Here is an 8,443-nt window from a genome sequence, read left to right as displayed (position 1 = left end):
GAATGAAGAAACAAAACGTGGCCTATCTGTACGATGTAATACCACTCAGCCAGTGAAAGGGGCGGCGGCTGGGGCTGAAATCGCCAATTCGAGTCGACTTGCGTTCAAAAATCGGATCAAACTGTGAATTACGGATGATACATGCAGAACGGAATGATCAAAACAGGACTGTGTGCGTTTATTTGGGTTTTCTTGTAGTTAAAAAATTTTTTAAAAAGGGCTAGAAAATGTCAAGTACATTCTGCTTTGATTGCAATAAAAATAATATCTTGAGAAAAAAATCGGATCAACACAAAAGGCTATCAATCGTGAATGAAGAGCAAATAAGCAATGCCATCTAACCAACAAGAAAGGCTCTTGTGATATAACAGGGAAGTCCTACTTTTTCAGTGTCTAAAGGAAATTTTACAGATAAAGGAGCAGAAAAATACCCATGTTACAGGTCAGAAGAATGGACCTTTGTTCCGAAGTCCACTGGATTGTTCCACAGGAGGGAAGAGCACACTAATTTTAAAAGTGTTTTTGCAGCTGTGTCAGACTTCAGAACTGGAATTGACCTCCCTGATATTATGACACAAAGCAATAAAAAGAGCATCGTTTTCAAATATTTTCTACTATTGCTTCACAGTTCCAGTAAATTTTGAAAGCGACTGGATTGTAAACCAGGCTATGAGTTGAAGGATAGCATAAGGGTCCATAACGGCCCTTTAGTTTTGTGGAGACATGCCAAAACGTCATCTGTATCTCTTCTGTATCTCAAGTGAAGAGGAGGAAGGGCTTGTTTTTCTTTGTGGTGAAAAAGAAAATCTTGTCCATAATATTGGTGAAAACTTAGACAATTTTCAAGATTCAGAGCACTTAATAGGGAAGATGTGGTACCATATAATAGATGATAGCTTGGTTGTTGGAGTAAAAACCACACCTTCTTTGGAACCACCCCTAAATGGTGTAGCTCTATCGCTGTCACTGGATCAAGCCTGTAGCTCCAGCTTTCTGCTTATTAAGTGTGATTAAGTTGGGCATGGATTCTTTCCAGCACCACCCTCTGTGCCATATGAAGTAGGATTAGAGATAAAAAGATCGAGTTGACTCTTTATAGCAAGGAAGAGAAAAGTTATATTTGTGAACAACCATCTAAGAAAGACTGTGTACAGATAATTACAGCTATAGCATCTTTCACTTTTAGCACTTTAATTTTTTTTGCAATGTGGTGCTACAAACTAGAGAGGGAAAAAAATTGTAACCACACCAAAGATCATTATATTCCTTGTGGCAGACTTTGTTTAAGTTTAGAAGAAATTTCAAGAGGGAAATCCATGGTTACATTTCCAAAAGATAAACCTATAGGGTACACGGAAGATCTTTTAGTCCTTCTCGCTGCATTACACAAATTTCGCTTTCATATCACATCACCTGTCCATACTTTGCCTTCGTTGAAGACATGGCTCTTAGAACACATGAAATGTGAAGTGATCAAAGAATTTCTAGAAATTTGGCTTTGTAAAAGGCCAAGGAGTTTCTCTGGGACACTCTTTAGTTGAAAGCAAAGCACACAATTGAAAGGAATTTTAATCATCTATTGCAGGAATCAAACAATTTTGTTCCAATGCCTTCGTAATGTCATCAGAGGTCTCCCTATAAACTACTTCTTCAAAAAACTAAAATTAGGAAGTAAGGACACCCTAATTGGTCATTTGGCATTAACTTTGGAGAAGGAACTGGTTACCCTTAGCTCTCTTTCTTCTGCCTTAGCTGAGGCTGAAAGCAACTGTGCAGAGTTGTGGAGCAGTGTCATTATGGCTACTTTATCAGACAGAGAGGGAGAAATACACCAATAGAGAAAAGAACTCCAGAGAGAAAAGGAGCAAATCACATTGAGAATGAACTTAAAAGTGGGTGGTGCCCTTTAGAGAGACATTACTTTAAAAGTAACTGAAGTTCAGGTGAAATCTGACCTAGTTGCACAGAAACTGACCAGTTTGTAATTACAATCTAAATTTGATTATATCGTTAAATAGATTTTTACTTCCAGACAATTTAGATTCTGCTGTTTTTTCATTTCATGTTACCTTTGTAGTACAATCTTGGGTTTTGATGATGCACAAAATAGTATGACTTAGACAAGTGGTTCTCAACTAGGGGTGATTTTTGCTACCCCCAGCCCCACCGTCCTGCATCAGGCATTTGACAATGTCTGCAGACATTTGGATTGTCAGATGTGGTGGGGGAGAGGGGTTGAGGGGAGTGTGCTATTGGCATCTGGTGGGTGGAGGCCAAGGGTACTGCTAACCATCCTACTGGGCACAGAACAGCTCCTGACAAAAAAAGATGTATCCAGTCCAAAATGTCAGTAGTGCCAGTAATGAGAAACCCTGACTTAGAGTCAGCACTTAAATGAAGACAGTGATATGACAGTACTTTGGTCTAAATCTTGGAAAAGCGTAAGCAGTCCTTTTATTTTATTCTACTTAGTAAAACCTAGCATATAAAAAAATCAACTTCAAACAGATAAATTAAGGTTGTCAGGATTCACAAAAGTTTCTGTAAACATCAAGCTTCCATGGAAATTGAAATGACAGTGTCAGGGGGCAAATATGAAGGTGAAAGTGTTTGAAATCCTTGTTTATTTAAATTTTATTAGAAAGTGTCCGTGAAATCATGTAAGTTTATAGAAATGTGATTCCTTGACATGTTCGGGGTATTTCTCTGAAAAGCCTATCTATCTCTTTCAAAAGGCTAAGCATATCTCACAGGCCATTATTTTTTTTTATTGAAAATACTTTTAAGCCATCTGAGGTTCCAACTCTAGGCAAATGTGAAATGTAAAATTCTAGCTTAAATGACTTTTAAAATACGGCCTCCTTAGGGACTGAAACAGTTTGTGTGTGTGGAAATTATACAAGATCCAATGAGAGACATTTCAAGGAGACAAAAAGATGCACCATATTCCTTTTTTGGTAAAATGATAATTCTGGAGTTAACAAGAGTCTCAGGAGAGGGGAAAAAAGATACCAAATGCCATAGGCCAAAAGAGAGTTTCTTGATCATTTTTGCTCTAAAATCCTTAAATGAGATGGAAGTTTCCTCTTTCATCTAGGGGCAGTTGAAAGAAATAGAGATGATTATAGAAAGTGGCACTTCATGCTTGCAACTATGAAGTGCTAATTCTTCCTGTGCCTCAGAAGCGTTTGTACCTAATGATCTGGTGAAATAAAAGGTTTTTAGAGAAGATAGGTTATTAGGTTCTGGTCTCAGTTTTTATGACTGTCCATTTAATGTGCTACTTTTATCTTCGTAATCCACTGCAGATTAAGAACTCTACAGTTCTATCTCTATGAAATGTCAATGGAGAATATTTCAGACTTTTTGTTTAATTAGGATTACTTGTGGAAATCTGGAAACAGTATGTTTCATGGGCTATCTATTAAAATTGTCCATAACATGTTCTAAAAGAACAACCAATTATAGAATACAAAAACTCCATTGTAAAATGGAGGCTGTCAAAAGAATAAAACTAAGCAGGAATTCACTGGAATCGTTTATTGGTAGGGAAATAAATTAGGATATTAAAAATTAGCATGTTATTATTTACTTATAAATGCAACCAAAAGGTATTAATGTATTTATGCCTAATATCCTCTTTATAGATTAGTTTTGTACTCCAGTTTAATTTCTCTACTTGCTAGAAACTAGAAATGCCAGAGTTTGTGAAAAGGACAGCACAGGCTGCTCTCAGGATACAGTATCTGTTTGCATCTCTAAACATATTCCTCTACTCACAACACTGGCCACTAATCCCAGGCTCCCTCAAAAACAGGGTCCTTCCAAATCCTCACTGCTAACTGGAAACTTGTTTGGTTTTGGAACCAAGCCCTCCGTAGTTCTCAGACAAAAAACTTTCTGTTGGCACCCTGATCTGTTCACTAGGAAATGTGTACAAGCCAGTTTAGACCTGATATTATTCACTTCAGTGACCAGCTTTGGATAAGAAGGAAGGAATGTAACATTATTGACTACCGATTCCATGACAAGCAATGAACTTGAAACATGCGTACCTACAAGCACACACATATATATATACATTCATCTACTTATCCATCCGTATATATATATATAGTTTAATCCTTCATAGCAACACATGAGGTGTAGTAATTAATGTTGTTCCCAACATGAAAAAAAAGTTAAAATTAAATTAAGGGAATGCCTGAAAACACTCTGATTCTGTACCCTAGTTGCAATTTAAAAAAGAAAAAAAAAGCAGAACTTTTAAAATTTCTGATTATGTACACAGTGAACTTTATGTTGTCCTTATAACAACTCTGCATACCATATAGAATTGACTACTCAATATCTTCCCCATATCATAAAGGAAAAGATCTAATTAAGTTACTTACTTAATCATCCCCAGTAAATGCGAAAAAATTCATCTGTCAAAAAAAAAAGGAATGAAGTTCTGATATGTGCCACACCATGATGAACCTTGAAAATACTGTGCTGAGTGAAATAAGCCAGACACAAAGGACAAATATTGTATACTTACATGTATATCAACTATCTAGAATAAGCAGTATCTTGGGGACAGAAATTAGATTACAGATTACCAGGGCCAGGGAGAGGGAGAATGGGGTGCTATTGCTTAATGGTTGCAGTGTTTCTTTTTGGAGTGATGAAAAGTTTTGGTAATGGATGGTGGTGATGGTATCACAACATTTTGAATGTAATTAACTCCACTCTGCTGTATACCTCAAAGTGGCTAAAATGGTTCATTTTCGGTTGTATATATGTTAACCAGAATAGAATTGTACATTCCAGAGAGTGAATCCTCTAATTTTAATAATAATATTCCAAAAATTGTGACTAAGTTACCATGCACTAATGCAAAATGTTAATAATAGGAAAGGAGGGGGGATATGAGAACTCTGTACTTCCTGCATGAGTTTTCTGTAAATCTACAACTGCTCTGATTTTAAATATATGTATATATTATATATAAATATATATTATATATATTTATATATTTATGTATAATACATATTTATATATATATAAATAAATATACATATATTTAAAAGTCAGCATACACATACATATTTAGGCCACCACCTTTGCCACAAAGATTTACCAGAAGGATAAATTTAACAGAATAATATTTTGAGATATTTAATCTCTATAAGGTGCTTTTCCAGTTTCTCTTGGAAACAAGTAAGTAATTGGTCATATTATCATTGCCTCAGAAGAAAAACAAGGCAAAATAAAAATCAGAGATCTCCTCCTGACATTTCTGTCTAAATTTTTCGAGCCACAGAAAGAAGATTCACATATATGAACAAATAAGGGCTTGTTGGCTAGAAGTAGGACAGAAGAGAGAAGCTTCCTCCCAGACTACAAAGAGATTCCTCTGGGTTGAGGAGCAGAGAAAAAGGGAAAGGAGGTGAGAATTGAAGCAGAGGCAACCAGCACTCCAGCTGTGCTGCCAAAGAGGTTGCACCACCTGGGAGAAGCCAGGTCTCGTGACACATCTCTGCAGACAGGTGCGTGGCCAGGATTGGCAGAGCCGAGCATCCTTAGCATGCCACACAAGCAGCCAGGGACCACCACAAGGGTCCAGAAACATGGAATCTCATAGATCACCTGGGAGAATGGATGACCAAAGGCCAAATGACCCCCAGCAAACCCAAAAGTATAGCCTGCAACACAACCCTTGGCAGTAGGGGTTACAATTACCACCAACTTGTCAAGAGGTGGGCTCAATATAGAAAATAAGTTAGTTATGAAAATAAAATTAAACAGTTTGTGGGCTGACATTCACACTTTCTACATAGATGCATAATGTGTACGAATATTTAATCTACAAGGAACAATTTAGACTACTTTCCTTAGGGGAGAGAGACAGGACATGAAGAGGGACTTATTCTTCCTTACAGTTTATGCATGTCTTAAGTCCTCTCAAATGAGAATTTTCAAAGAACAAATGTAAACAGGAGAGTGGATTGTGAGCCATTTGTGTTTTAATGTTTATACAAGTCTGTATTTTTAAATTGGGTTTCCTTAAGCATACACAATGCAGAGCAGAGCAAAAGGGCTTTTGGTAGGAGGCTGGGTCGGTGGCCATAAGTAGCTTGGCATTTTGTAAAGTTTCTATAAAATTAGAAATTCATAGTACATTCTGTGAACCTAAAACTACTCTAAAAATAAAGTTTATTATTCAAAAATAAAATAAATTTCAAAAAACTAAAAATAAATAAATAATGCAGCTTACTCCAGAATCCATCCATTTTTGTTTCAATTTATAACCTTTTAAAATTACTTTCTAGTAAAATCGCTTAATTCTCTTCCAAAAGCAAGTCGGGAGTGCTGAGCATCCAAGTAAAAAGACGCAGGCTTTTGCAGCGTCTTACCTGGAGAATTCGGAGACTTGTACCAGGAGATGGCAGCATCTGCCCACAGACGCTCCAAGCAGCCCTCACCACCTGGGAACACACTTAAAACCCGCTAGAGGGCTCAAGGCGCGCCACCAGTTTGCTGGGGAGAAGCCGGGCCGGCGGGGCGGACGTCGCGGGATGAGTAGGAGGCTGATTCAGAAAGGCCTCCCTCTCTTCCCCCGCCTCTTCCCCTCCCTCTCCCCCTCCCCTTCTTCATTCCCTCCCTCTCTCCCTCCCTCTGTCTCTCTCACCCAGACACACACACACACACACACTCGCGCATTTGTTCACTTAGAGAGTCCTATGACTGTGGCTATTTTAAACACCCTCGATGCAAGCACTCATGCGCCACCCCAAACAAGCTGTCCTAGAGAAGAAAAAGTCCCTGAGCCAGGAAATCTCAAGGCCCAGAGGGATCCTGCATCTGTTCTTACTGCCTATTTTAAGCATCAGGGGTCAATGGAGGTGAAGACATTACCCATTTCAGTGGCAGTGGTATTAGCCCCCGGTGTCGCCCTGGGCACGGTGGGCAGCGTTGGTTCTGTGCATATCTAGTAGGAAGGGGAGGGAACCACAAACAAATGAGCATCTGAGGTTTATTGAGCACTTCTTCCTGCCTGGCACGGTGAAGGAATCCCTTTCTCACTTTAGGCAACTGATTTTCTGTGCAATTCAGTCACTTCTCCATTGTTATACAACTACCTGGCGATGGAAAAGAGATTCGAACATCGGAGAAGAGATTGAAACGTCTCAGTGTTCCTACAAATCTGGAACGAGAATATGCAGTTCTCTGAGAAGAATTTCCTGTCACTTTCCTTTTTTTCCCCCTTTTACAAATAGAGTCCAGCTGAATTAAACAAAGAATTTTTCCAAGTGCTAAATTGAAATTTTCCTACCAAACATAAGGTCTCATTAAATGAAAGGTGAATTGGAATTCTAGCTTAACTTGAATTCTCCAGTACAGCATACAAAGGTGGTTTCCTACCATCACAATAGCACTAAAGTGTATACTCACCATATGAAGTTTTTTTAAAGTCATATAAAAATTGTCACACATGTCCTCAAAAATGTTAAATAAAATAAACTGGCCACTCTCAGTTTGAGATTGGATATTCAGTAGCTCTGACCCAGAAGCCTTTTTTTACATATGCTACTACGGACCACAGGGCCATCAGAATTAGTAAATCCACAGATGCTTAAATTGCATGAATAAAAGAATTAAAGTTGCAAACAATGAGAATGCACTCTACTCTGCCTTGGTCCCCTTCTGGTAGTTACGACATTTTAGTATGGGTTTTGCTACGCTTAAGAATGATTTTTGATGCAAAGTTCTTGTTAAGATGGGTGTTGATGAACCAGAAAAGTGAGATCAGGCTGGTCAGAGGCCCAGGCCAGGCACTCCAGGGTCCTCATCTGTTACTTTTTCCGTGGGCTTGAAATGAGATGATTTAAGGGACGCATAGCACCAATACTCAAATATAAAGGGTATTTTTTTCAACCCTAGTGATTAAATGTAGGTCTATCTATAGAAGTTACCCAGACACACGTTTATATCACCCTAAGGAAAGCACTGTCATGCTAGCACTGTCCCAATAAGGAACAGATGGCCTGATGAGGAGGTCAATAAATATGTGATGAACTGATGAGATTCACTAAGAGAAATGCTGTCATATATGTGATGTGCTATACCAGATTCTGGATGGACAATTATGTTTGAGGTGGTTCCTTCTCTGCCCTCCCACATCCTTCAGCATAGTGGGAAAAAAAAAGAAAACAGGGAATTATATAAAGTGTGAAATACATTATACTAAGAGTAAAGTACAAAGGAAGCTGTTGGAGGAACACCTATCCTGGTGTCTTGGATGTCAGAGAAGGATTCCCAGAGAAAGATTATCTAATTTAAGACCTAAATAGTGAATGGGAGATAACTGAGTAAAGAAGACAGGTGAAAGAAAGGATTTTGCCCTAAAAATGATGCCCTTTTCCAAAGACAGAGTTTCTTGTGATCTCAATCACACACA

General features: G+C 38.3%; 1 pseudogene; it reads left to right on the top strand.

Moving 5' to 3' along the window:
- Window positions 1-723: 723 nt before the first annotated feature.
- Window positions 724-1,985, top strand: LOC143658439 (Fanconi anemia group B protein pseudogene; annotated as a pseudogene).
- The last annotated feature ends 6,458 nt before the right edge of the window (window positions 1,986-8,443 follow it).

Source organism: Tamandua tetradactyla, chromosome 16, assembly GCF_023851605.1.
Source record: "Tamandua tetradactyla isolate mTamTet1 chromosome 16, mTamTet1.pri, whole genome shotgun sequence".
In the NCBI taxonomy this organism is placed as follows: Eukaryota; Metazoa; Chordata; class Mammalia; order Pilosa; family Myrmecophagidae; genus Tamandua; species Tamandua tetradactyla.
This window is presented reverse-complemented; position numbering and strand designations above follow the sequence as displayed.